The sequence below is a fragment of the Amblyomma americanum genome, chromosome 9, assembly GCF_052857255.1.
Source record: "Amblyomma americanum isolate KBUSLIRL-KWMA chromosome 9, ASM5285725v1, whole genome shotgun sequence".
Classification (NCBI taxonomy): domain Eukaryota; kingdom Metazoa; phylum Arthropoda; class Arachnida; order Ixodida; family Ixodidae; genus Amblyomma; species Amblyomma americanum.
In genome coordinates, this window is record NC_135505.1 from 60,584,795 (window position 1) to 60,598,068 (window position 13,274).

Here is a 13,274-nt window from a genome sequence, read left to right on the forward strand (position 1 = left end):
TAGGCTATTAGAGATGCCATAATGAAGAGTTCCGGAACTACCTGAGGTTAACGTGCACCGAGGTCGCACAGTACACAAGCCTCTAGAATTTTGCCTCCTTCGAAATTCAACCACCGCAGCCAGGATCAAAGCTGTGTCTTTCGGGTCAGCAGCCGAGCGCCATAACCACTGAGCCACCGCGGCAGCTGTTTACTATTGTGTTGTGGCAGTTGCTATAATATGGACGGTCTCTTATCGGAGGTTTCACAGCCTTTCAGGGGTGTGGTGCTTTCTGTTCTGAAATTAAGGAGTAGTTTAGACTTCAAAACTTGAGCTCTATCATTCACAAGATCCAGCACAAAATAAAAAGTACTACTTGCGGGCCTGCAAGCAAAGCAAAGCGAAAATTAGGCAAGCGTCATGAACACAGTGAAAATCAATGCAGCTGGTTCTAACCAAGCTTCTGGCCAAGTCAGTATAGAGCTTGTAAACTACAGTCGACAACAGATTTTCCGGACATTCTAGAGTTTATGGTCGTTGAATGTAACTAAACAAGTATGCCTGCTTCTACAAACCTAGCGAACAGGTTTGGGTGTTTCCTTGACAGGGCTGGCATCCCGGTCCCCAAGGTGCACTAACAGCATTAATCTATGCTGTAAAATCTGATGTATCAGCAGTTTAAGACTTTGTGGCAACCAATTGCTGCCCTAAGCAAGTGCGCTTAACTACGTATTAGGCATATGCTTACGTTCATAACTCAGTTCATTCCCGACACATACATATACCCAAAACAACCTGTAGCAATTAGGAATCTGCCACTTAAGTTTTCCACACTGCAGGAATGTGCGATCTGTGGAACGGCTAATCAATTTTCACAGACAAAGCAGTGTTGTGGACTATGAGATATGCCTCATAGTCTCATGGTCCACAACACTGCTTCAGCCCCACAGGGTTAGCACAAGGGCATTTTTGCACTTCACTGCCATTGAAAAATGGCTCTTAATGACCATTAACCAAATGGTTTCAGTTATTCCATTCCTCAATATGTGTGTGGATGATTTGGAAGCAGGAAACAAACATAGTAACTTACCTGAAGCTTGTCATCGTGGTTTGTGTGGGTGTCGAACAGCTGACGGAATTCATTGGTCAAGCTGAAGCAGTGAGCAATGTTTTCTGGAGAGACAAAATCTTCAGCCACCTTTATGCAGCTATGCAAGTTTCGCACCTGCAACACAAAGAAATGCAGAATATTCACTTAAGAAGGCACTGCTCTTTTGGGCCGAAAATTCGCAAAAAAAATAGGTTTTTAGAAAATGTTATTTTTGAAATCAGCAGCTATCTATCACCTATCTGCATCAGACTTATCTATCCCCTATATACCTACCTACCTGCTAAATTTCTCATCTCTAAGATCAGTATTTTAGTCATAACACCAATCTGTATAATCCATGTTGCTGAAATCAATGCCGAAACAGCAGAATTCCGCAATGCGTAGCTCCCGTTTGATGCGCGGCACCATAGCCATCCTGATTTCATTTGAAAAAGCCACCTTTCGTCATCGATTTGCCGCCACTGCTGCTTCCTTTCGCCCATTAGTTGCAGGGAAAAAACAAAAAAAGAAAAGGTAGTATTTAAAATCCTATTGGCTGCCGTGGTGCACGTGACAGCAGGTCGTCATCCGATTGGTGGAGCTGGCAAGCAGCGTCTGCTAGGCGCTCCCGAGCTGCTCCGGGAAGACGAGACGCTTTTGTTTCGGACCATGCCACGCGAGAAATGCACGATGCCTGGCTTGGCGCGCAAAGTGCATACAAGGGATCAATTCGGCCAGAAAACAAAGAAGTCGCTGGTCGCTAACTTCAACAGATTCCCTGCTCCAACTGTGCGCGCCGAGAAGGACTAAACTCCTGAGCCAAACGATCAAGTCGGCAAGGCTGCGCAGGTGGGCCTTGCAAGCCCTGCAGTACAGGAAAGTGCTAGTGGCAGCGCTTGCATTAGCCGCGATACAGTGATGCTAGAGCCATCCAATGTGCTCCAAAAGAAGATGAAAACTAAAGAAAAACTTCAAGAACTCTCCTCAACTCTGGAAACGAGGCAGAAGTCTGATTGCTTACGTGACAACAACGCTGCAGACTGTCCGCTCGACGAATTAAGTTTCACAATCATTTGCTTAGAATCGCTCAACTGCTTAACTTCTGAAATGTAAAACATGCAGCGGCGGCGACAACGTTAGCTTCGTAAAAGGTGAGTGAGAATACAGCCTCACCATTGCACTTTTTCTTCAGTCTGCAAATGACTGGGACACATCATCTACATGGAGTTCGTCACGGGTATGCGGCGATCAGAAAGTTAATCCTTTCGTGGTGAATGTGCTCGCTGCTTACATAGCACTAGGACCCAACAGACAGCTCTGAATGACATTTTCTCATCGCTAAACATTTCCCACCGCGGTATTCACACCAAAAGTTGGTAAGACGTGAAGAATAAGTTGACGCCTGAAGCAGTTCGTGCAGCCGAGGAAGTGACGCAAAAGTGTTTGCGGCCAGTTCGAGAACTTGATAATGAACTGGACCTTGGGAATGCTGGCAACATCATATGATGGCACTTGGATGACAAGCAGCCACACATCCAACATAGGTGTGGGAACCGTCGTCAGAACTGCTTACCGGTCTTGTAGTGGACTATGTTGTAGTGCAATTTCTGTGCCGGCTGCAAGCAAGGCCCGAAAGAACGTGACCCATCTTACCAGTCCTGGAGGACTATACACCTATGCCAAAAAACTCCCAAAAAAGGCTGTAGAGATGAAGGTTGAGGCAGCCCTTATTGTCTTTGAAAGGTCATTGAAGAAGTATGGCCTTCGCTATACCAGAATACTTTCTAATGGTGATAGTCGGGCTTTTGTAGCTATGCAAGAGGTAGATGTTTACGGATATATCGAAGTTTCAAAGGAAGACTATAAATCATGTACAAAAACGAATGGCAACAGCCCTGCAGACTCTGTTGTCCAAGCACAAAGATACTGAGAACCTTGGAGGCAAGAGCAAGCTAACAGGCAGTCTCATAACAAAATTAGGCTCCTATTATGCCTGGGCATTAAAATCTCATATAAGGATGTGGAGACAACCCAGAAGCCTGTGATGGCCACCTACCATTACATTACCTCAACCGAGGAGGTATCAAATCACAGCTTCTGTGCATCAGGGCCAGACTCTTGATGCCGGCGAAATGCGGCAGCAGCCCAAGGGGCATCTCCTCCAAAGCACCGATAGAATATTCCGCCGCATTTTTCTATAAAGCGCTGGTTCCTGTGTATGAGCGGCTGTTTGAGTGGTGCCATAGGGGTAAAACCCAAAAAAGTAATGAGAGTCTGCTCTCCTTGATATGGGCCTTGGCACCTAAGGAGCGCCACGCATCACTGTTTACTGTTAAAGCTGCCATGTCTGAAGCAGTGATTCGGTTCAATGCAGGCAGCAAAAGAACCTCTGTAGCAATATTAAAAAACTAGGCCTCAATACCAATGCAAGGAGCACAAAATGAATGGCAGAGAAAGATGAGTGCCAAGAGCAAAAATGTGCTCGAAAGCATTCCATTGCCGAAAATTTCTAGGAGTCCTCAAGAAGCGGCGCCTGGACACTGGCAAGCAGAAGGACTACATCCCTAGCGGCTACAAGCCATTTCATATTGTAAACATGTAACTGCACCTGTAAATACTAAACTTTACAAAAGATTGTTTATTGTAGTTGTCTGAAAATGCATACTTTCAACTACTAGCAGTCTTACGGCCTCAATATCTCAGCAACCAAGTCACACAGAGCTGAAACTTTTTTTTGCAATGGAAAGCCTAATGTGTGCTGTGTAAAATGTTGGGAGCGAATTTTTCATTTTAGCTTGAAAGATTTATTTTCATTAATTTACCATTAGAAGGTACACACATTTTGAATACTTAAATTCCGAAGGCTGTGAAATGATTAATAACTGGTATGTAAAAATCTGCTCTCAACATTTCATAATTCACTCTTCTGGCTATCAATCATGCCTTATAATTATTTTTGATGAAGTCATTACTTTGCAGTTTGGGCCTTAAACAATGGCCATTGAATGTTATCTTGAAAACGAACTAACATAAAAAAATGCATATTTGAAATCAGCCCAGCGCAATCCGCTACCGTGATCCACATCCGCAAGGACCCAACTGCGCAGCGACAGGTACGTGCTAATCAAGGCCATCTGCCCAATGTGCAGATAGCTCACCACCGATGTCGTTCATGGTAGTGGTATGCAGATTGCGCTATGCTAAATTATTTTTTAAAATCCTATCATATGGCTAGAATCCAATGATCTCACAATAAGCAGACTGAAAGCGCCACCGACACATCCAGTCCAGTCATATTCTCTAAAGTTCCGATTTCAGCATTGGATCCCTATGGCTTGCACTGAAAATGACACTGCCTGCAAGGTTAAGCAGCTACGATGCAAAGTTGAAGCAGCGTGCCACTGAATATGCATTAGAGGACGTGAACCGAGCAGCAGGGAGACAGTTCGAAGTCGATGAAGAAAATCATCCGGAAATATCCACTTTTAGGTGGGGCAATGAAGCGAACCATAAAATCGATGACCACTGAGAACTTCACGGTAGCTTGCAGTTTCTCCACTTCGGGCAAGCAAGGACACCGACGCCGTTTGCAAATGCTTGCGCCCTGAGCATTTTTGGCGTGCCTTCCATGCCACGAGATGACCAGAGTAAATCCCTGCATGCTGCAAGCCTATTTCACCTTGTTTTCATTAAGTGGGGTGACAATGTGCCTGGCGTGCATGATGCCCCCCCCCCCATATACAGACACAGGACTGACTGAAGGATTCTCAGCAAAATTGTGCTTTCCACTAGTGCTGAATAATGCAGAGGTATAAACAGCATGCAGTGAGAGACAATTTTGTCCATAAGGAAGTATGGAGTTTTGGTGCAGGCTTGGCGCAGATTACTCTAATTTGTCGTAAAGTAGCAGCATGTAGCAGGCTTTGCCTTTTGACAGAGTTTTGCGCAAAAATCACATCACTGGTGTACGCGACAACACGCTGAAGCAAAATTGAAGCAAATGAAAAGACTGGGCACTCACCTGGTGTGGAGCACCTGTGGGGATAAAAACTGCCTCCCCGAGACATTGGGCGATTGCATAGCCCTCAACGGCATACTCACGGTAGAGGCGTTCTCATAGTTCTTGATCCAGATACCAACTCTGGACATGAATAGGGTCATGGTGGGGCTCTAGCTTCTCACCATGCTCCAGTGCCACCTGCACAATGGTACAGCCACAGTCACGAAAAAATGACATACAGGATGACACATCTGCTGTGGCAAGCAAAATACATATTGCACTGGCTCGCCCTCCCAACCACCACTGTAGTCATAGCAGAGGTGTCTGACCTTCAGTTACCTCAAATTAAACCGGCCCTGTGCCAGCTGCAGCCACCCTGTCACGACATCTTTCCTAATCTCATTTGCCCATCTGACATGCTGCTCCACTCTGCGAAGTTGCACCTCTTGAAATAAACCTAACCACCTTGTGAGAACACTGGTTACCTTTTCTGCATTATATGCCCTACTTATATCCATTTCCCCTTTGATTTTTACCTATGGTATCATTAGCTCATGTATGTTGCAGTGCTGTCCGGTGTTTCATTTGGAACATTCTTGCTATAGACATTTAGAAGATTTTTTGGTATAGGCAAGCACTGGCAAGATACAAATACTGTATTTAACTAATATAAAAGTAAGGCGAAACTTTGCCAAAATCCTCCATAATAGCCCTCCACAGTGACCAAAGAAGGAATCCGTGAATAACTCATCTCAGAGCACACTGCAAAAGGCAAGCATCTCTATTTCTTCATTAGCTTGAAGAGCCGTAAGGCAGAAAGCCTCGACTTATCTTTGGCGTAAACTTAAGCACGGCGTACGAGATGGGTGAAAGGGTCCGCTTATATCAGGACATGCACAAGACATAACAGTAAACACTTAATGCCATTATTTTCAAAGCTGGCACTACACATCCAGATTTAATGGAATATGCATGTCAATGACGACGCCTGCAAGGCAGTGCAAAATTGTACCCGATTATAAACATGCTCATGCACACAAAATTTCGGCAGTATTATCCAAATGTATTATTAACACACAAGCATTAATTAAAAGCCCCATTCCCCAGAAAATCTGGTGTCAGCATTGTGAGTGAAAAATCATAAGCACCGACTGCTATGGCAGGTGAGAAACATAGGTGACGTGACCTTGCGGTGCCATCACAACCTGCCTGCTGGATGGTGAGGGAACTGCCCACTGTGGTAGGTGGCAGCTAAAATATTGGTCACCCTGGAAAAGAAACCTGGCCTGCACAAGGCCCACCACTGGGAGCACCTGCTATCACAGGGCAGTGGTGCATCGCTTAACTGCGGTACCACTGTACCAGGAGGGGTATCAGGACTCTGAGATCTATGAATGTAAATATAGAATGACCTTTTGTATATATGCCAATTTACTATGGTTTGGTTACGGGGGTTTAACGTCCCAAAGCAACTCAGGCTATGAGGGACGCAATAGTGAAGGTTCAGCCAGAAGTGTTGGTAGAAATGGTGTGCATCATCTACAACAAAAAATGCAGTGGGGGTGCCAACTGAAAGCTGTGAACAAAACATATGCTTCATGAGTTTCTAACGAAGTAACATGCTTTTCTATGTTAGCAATGTGGACGAGAGTTTCCATTTCTCGGGCGATAAAGAGTTTCGGAAAACTCAGCAGGTTGCACATGACAGTAAGGCTAACGCTAATAAATTTTCCACTTGCATAGTTAAGGCCCCTAACTACGGTGGAGAAGTAAAAATTCCAAGGATGAAGAATCAAGAATCCTCGAAATTCCACAGAAGACATAAGATGCAAGAAAGAAGCAGGCCAGTATAGAACTGAAGTGTCTCCTGCAATTTTTCGCAGATGTTTTGCTCACAGTCAATGATGCCGATGCCAACTTGTCTGCGATGCAGGATCCTTAAAGCATTAAAAACCTATTACATGCAGGTTTTTACTATTGTAAGCATTCTCCCATGCTTCCAGTAGTGCTCATTGCACATACAGGGTGGCAAATTTTTCTAGCACAACGCCTCCAACGTCCTTCAACAGATCTACAATTACTGATCCCACCTGCTGCTTTCCCCTGTACAATGCTTCATTATCTTTCGCGACCTCCTCTTTCATTACCCTCGAATTATCTACTTCTTTGGCAACGCTGCCTCTGCCATCAGCGTCACGACTACTTTAACTACTGTACTTTTTCGCACTCACACTAATGAGTAACCCGTAGATAAGGGCAACAAGCCCTTCACCAGAACAAACAAAGTGGCATACAAGCTGTAGTGAAATGAAATACACTGCTAAGTTGACACTAAACCTTGGCCGCCAATGAGCCAACCTAGCCCCACACATCATGACTCCCCAAACTCAGTCAAAATTCAGGCAGCAAAAAGGCTAAAAGGACAACCCAGTATGCAGATGAGAGAAGGCAGGAAGATGGGACTCATTGACAACACAAAATAAATTGCCCAAGGGGCATGAGGGGAGCTGGAGTCAGAAATCTCGGGCAGCAAAAAGGTGAAAGGATCACAGCCTAGTACAGTAAAAGCTCGTTAATTCGAACTCAAAAGGGACCAAAAATTTTTTCGAATTATCGAATGGGCACTAGAATGAGCGGTTACAGCGCCCCGCCATGCAGGCAGAACTCGAGGCAGTCACATCTAGGCATGTAACCGCGAGCTGGGTGCATCTACACGATTCTAGCGGGCATATCCTGAGAATTAAATGCATCCGGTCCTAATGGCAAATAAAATGAACTAATCGGCCAGTTATGCGCCAGAAACAAGTACTGGAATGCATTCGCATGAGCAGCGAGCTTTAGTGCTAGAATATATGATGCTATTCATGCTCCAAAACATATTTATTTATGGGGAAGGGTTGTCAAAATTAAAAGTTATTGGCGAAGTGCATCTGCTTGCAGCTGTTCTGCCGAGACTCCATCAGCATCATCTGCAGCTTGCCCAAAGCTCCTGCGCAATGTCAAAGTTCTCACTGACAGAGAAGTGGCATGCTGCAACATCGAGCGCCGACCCTACTTTATGTGCACTTTGCGGTGGCAGAGCCGTCGGACTCGTCACTGCCGCACGTGAGCCCTGCAAAGTATGCTGGGAGCATGCAGCTTTAAATATATTGCCGTCACTCAAGGGCTCCAACGTCTCCACACTGCTGTCCACGCAGCTCAAGCTCGCAGCACTAACAAAAGCCTACATTGCGCGAACCGCCATACTGTATTGTTTACATCACGTGAGTGATCGCGACCCCGTGACTGCGGCACAACGGAAACATTGAACAGCTCACGCCAAAGAATCAGCAGCGTGGGCGAGTGCTCCAGCAGTGAAAACCTGCTAAGGCATGCACCGGAACGCGGGCTCCGTGATCCTCGTAATGCGGCTTTTTTTTTCTTTTCCATTGTTTTCCATCTCTAGTAAATTTTGAGCTTGTTTTACTCACTATGGGTCAACTTCTATCTACGAGGAGCGGTGTCAGCCAGGGGCTTATAGTTCGAATTAACCGTAGCAGATGCCGACTTGTTCGAATTATCGGGAGTTTTCCCCCATTGAAATATGCAGAGCTGTGACGGGACCCAGGCGTCAGTTCGAATTAACCGAGTTCGAATTAATGAGCTTTTACTGTACTAGAAAGAAGGCAGGAAGATGGGATTCTTGACAACATAAAATAAATTGATCAGGGAGTATAAATGGAGGCCAGAGTCAGCCAGCCTGAGTGGACTGAGGATTCCTCCCCACCAATTTTTGTTCAATTTGTTTTGTCTATTCTAGTACACAGCAATTCAGAACAAAACAGCTCACCTTGTTAAGCAGATCTCTGATTTTATCAGCATCACGGGCATCATAGATGTGCCAAAGAGCGCCAGGTTTTGCCCCTTTCTCCCGGACCCTTTTACATGTTAAGGGATTGCATACTCCTTCGTCGATTGCTTTCAATGCCTCTGCGAACAGATGCATAGCAGCATACCAAAATGCAATCAGAACTAGAACAAACGGTAATTTCAGGCAAAGCAGGTTTTACTCAACTGACAATTTACACAGACACTCTTGTATGCAAGAGAAGGGAGTGGCATACACACCTTTGATGTGCTCTTCATCCTTGCCATCCTTAGGAATTCTCATGTACACCATAACGTTCACAGCATCGCTGACATCCAAATGAAGGTTGGTGGTGCCCTTATCAGGGTAAAGAGCAGAACCTGCCAAAAGCAAACAGGATTATAACCAAATCCACTGTAGAATAATGTAGACGCTTAGATATCAAGGCTTTGAAACAGCAAATCTTGTTCCGCACAGCATTCATCTGCTAGTGAATCACAGTTGCTAAATTTTACATTATTCAGTGGTCACATATTGACCAATTTTTTAAACAATATGGTTTAAACCAAACCAAGAGCTCAATTTCTTTCATACAGCAACATATTTTTAAAGGAAGTGCTATATGTTATGTTAACCAATGTTCTTAGATATTGCAGCTACAAAACTTGTTATGACAACATGAGCATATTACACCTGAAAGGACAATACGGGATGTAGAATAAGAAGTTGAAACAGTGACCAATTTAATCTATCATGCTAAAAGCAATACACTGCAAGGCATCTTAACTACAGTGGTACGAGATGATCAGGTAAATGAAACAAGGAGGAGGGGGTAAATGTTAAGCGAAGAAAAAAAAAGGTTCTAAATAGGGCCCCCCATTTTTAAACTGCTCAGAATCTAAGTTAAGATCACACCCTACCTACAGTGTGCTCACCCTGAACAAAAAAACAACAAAAAATTAAGCCATGTCTTCAGTACTAGACCGAAGTAAAACCTCCCTGCACAGTGAACTGAAATTATTCAAAATACACGCACCATAAGCATTGTACATCTTCGGCCCAAGATCTGGCCTTACGAAACACTCTGGCAGCCGCCCAGCCAAGTTGAACACTCCTTCCCTGTGGGTGTACTCTGGTAGTGGCAGCACCTCTATGAGATCATTGAACCTGCTGGGCAGCATGTCACTGAAGTCATCCCCAGCTGGCCAGTCCTTCAGCTTGAGAAGCATATATTCCCCATCTTGATCTTTCATGTGCTTGCTAAATTTTTCAAAGCCTTCCCAAAATTTTCTCATCGGTTGGTTGGGAAGAACGTTGTCAGTGCGGCAGTTGACCAGGTCATTCCGGATCTCGCCGAAGTCACGGCATAAGCCATCAGGTTGCCATAACGACATATTGAGGTTCTTGGAAACATCGGTGACCAGTACGGGCTGCAAAGAAAAAAAGAATATGAGAAAAAACTTTCATGGACACCCATCACTAAATTATCTTTTACTCTCCTAAAGGCAAGTTTACATTCCAATGTTCGCGGCATGCAGGCAGCAGTTCAGGTCTAACATGTTGGCGGCACCATGCCAGGGAAAAATCCCCAACTGCTAGCTTGTCTGCACAATGTTTCATACAGAGGCAAATGGCAATGGACTCAGTCCACTAGAATGTTGTGTGATATTTGGTGATGGGTTCCACCATAATAAAGCATACCATGTACAGTCGAGCCCACATATAACGGCCTCACTTAAGACGAACTTTCGCTTATAATGAACGAGGCCTACACGACTGTCAAAATATCACTGTTTCAATGGCACAAAATGACGTATAACGAACGTCATTAAGTCCTGCTGGTCGGTTACAGCAAACGGACGGCGTAAACCTGGCGCAGCAATGCGAGATAACCTGCCTCCGACCCCTTTGTGCACCTGGCGCACGTTCTGTTTTCCCTACAGTCACTGGAATGGCAAAAGTACCGCATTTGTTTTCTCTCGCCGTCGTGTCGCCGTGCGTGCGCTCCCGATTCGTTCTCGGCGGTCACATGGTCATTCCTCGCCATAAATGGTCCGCTCGCTTCTTTCTCGCGGCCGCCGACACAGATCGTCCGGAGCTTCATGTAGCACTTGCTCTTATGGGCCAAGATAAGCGTGCACAGCATTTCCAGTCGCATATTGACGCTTGTGCATTTGATGCCTACATAAAGACATCGAAGAATGCCTGGGTGCTGCACTTTTGAGTGCAGCAATCGGTGGGAATCGGGCAAAACGCTGTTTGCCATTCCGAGCGGAAAAAAGACTCCAAGCGACGAGCTACACGGCACCACAGAATCCGGCGGGAGAAATTTGTTCCTACGAACAATACTGGCATATGTTTTCGCGACAGTACGCGTGATGCATACGCAAGCAAAAATTCAGGGGAGCACTTAAGTCTCCTTATGTGCGATAATGCGATTGTATTTGTGCCTTCCAATGCGTTGTTTGTGACTCTTTTAAGCTGCCCAGGCCAAACTTGGAGGTCACTATCACGTTTCCCGTAGTCGAATTAGGTTGCACATCGATTTTGGTTCTAATTGGCCGAGGTCAAATTTCAGGGGTGAGTGGGCCAAATTCGGGAATGGCTCTGGTCCACTTTGGAGGTCATCATCGTGTTCGCCATAGTGAAATTAGGTTGGCCATCGATTTTGGTGCCAATCGGCGGGAGTCAAATTTCGGTGGCGAGTGGGCCAAATTTGGGAGTGGCTCGAGTCAACTTTGGAGGTCATCATCGATCATGTTCGCCGTAGTCAAGTTAGATTGGACATCGATTTTGGTGCAAATCGGTGGAATTCAAATTTCGATGGTGAGTGCGACAAATTTGGGAGTGGCTTGGGTCAACTTTCAAGGTCATCATCGTGTTCACCGTAGTTGAGCTAGATTGGACATCGATTTTGATGCAAATTGGTGGAAGTCAAATTTCGGTGGCGAGTGGGCCAAATTTGGGAGTGGCTTGGGTGAACTTTAGAGGTCATCATCGTGTTCGCCGTGGTCGAGTTAGATTGGACATTGATTTTGGTACAAATCATTGGAATTCAAATTTCGGTGCTAGTGGGCCAACCTTGAAGGTCACCACAGTGTTCGCCGTAGTGAAATTAGGTTGCACATTGATTTTGGCGTTAATTGGCCGAGGTCGAATTTCAGGGGTGAGTGGGCCAAATTTGGAAGCGGTCCGGGCCAAATTTGGAGGTCATCGTGTTCACCGTAGTCGAATTAGGTTGGACATTGATTTTGGTAGCAATCAGAGGAAGGAAAATTTCGGTGGTGAGGGGGGCCAAATTTGGGAGTGGCGGACGGGAACACTGTGCCCACTTCCATTGTATTCAGTGGTAGAGATGATGAAAGCGGCCTGGGCAGAGGTGATGGCCACTGGCGAGCTGCTCCGCAAGGCCAACTTCGTCGACAGTGCCTGATGCCGAGGCTCCATGGTGCTTCGGAAGATGACCAGCCCGGCAGCGATTTGTGGCAGCGTGTCATCGACTCCGATATGAGGGTCATGACATTGGTTAAAATGAGTTTATTTTTGTCGATGACGACGGCGACACCGCAGAACCGTGCATGGACGAGGGCATCGTTTCTGAAGTGCAGGACGAGAGTGACGCGGAGGAATCAGATGAGGATGAAACTTCGGAGCCAGCCCCCATAAGCAACAGTCCAGGGCAGTGCCACTACTGAAAGAATGTTGAATTTGCAAGCCACAGAAGCAAAGGTAAAAGCAAAAGAATGGGGGCCTACCACATGGCTAATTTCTGCGTTTTGATGATTTCTTTCATATACCCACAAGAATGAAGTATAGCGATGCCTTGCTAACATAGACACCTTAGTTCCCAAGAATAACTGCCCATCAAGAGAGTATCCATAATAATGAACTGTGAAAAAAAGAAAGCAAAAACGTTTTCTTTTTTTTTACAATTAAGGTATCCTTCTACGTATGCTACTTGGCAGTGAAGTAGCCATTATCTTTCAAACAATTTGGTGCAGTATGGAGTACCCAGCAGTTCATGGAAAGCATGATGGCATCTCACGGTGTGATACACAGCTTGTAGTAGTTTTTCACATGCCGCAAACCGCTAGTACACATCTGTGCTCTCGTTGGCAATTGATGGTAGCAGATGCTGCTGAGTGTTTTTGTCAGAGTAATACTGGAGCACCAGTGTTGTAGGCAGTACCGAAAAAAGTAATTAAATAGGTTACTCATTACGCTAAGAAAAAAGGAACGCGTTACCGCCCTACATAACCTATAAAGAAAAGTAACGCGTTACCATTACCAAAAAAAAGTACCGCATGTTACTTTGCCATTACTTCATGGCTATAAATTTTAATTAGTGCGTCTTCGCT

At 45.3% G+C, this 13,274-nt stretch overlaps 1 pseudogene across 1 annotated transcript in view; it reads right to left on the minus strand.

Annotated features, from left to right (window-relative positions):
• Positions 1-991: 991 nt before the first annotated feature.
• Positions 992-13,274, minus strand: part of LOC144103370 (uncharacterized) — a 39,978-nt pseudogene continuing 27,695 nt past the window's right edge. The window contains exons 11-15 of the transcript XR_013308289.1: positions 9,953-10,346; positions 9,177-9,296; positions 8,899-9,038; positions 5,091-5,267; positions 992-1,204 (exon numbers count right to left, since the gene is read on the minus strand). The product of XR_013308289.1 is annotated as an uncharacterized LOC144103370 (transcript). The remainder of the gene's footprint in view (positions 1,205-5,090; positions 5,268-8,898; positions 9,039-9,176; positions 9,297-9,952; positions 10,347-13,274) is intronic.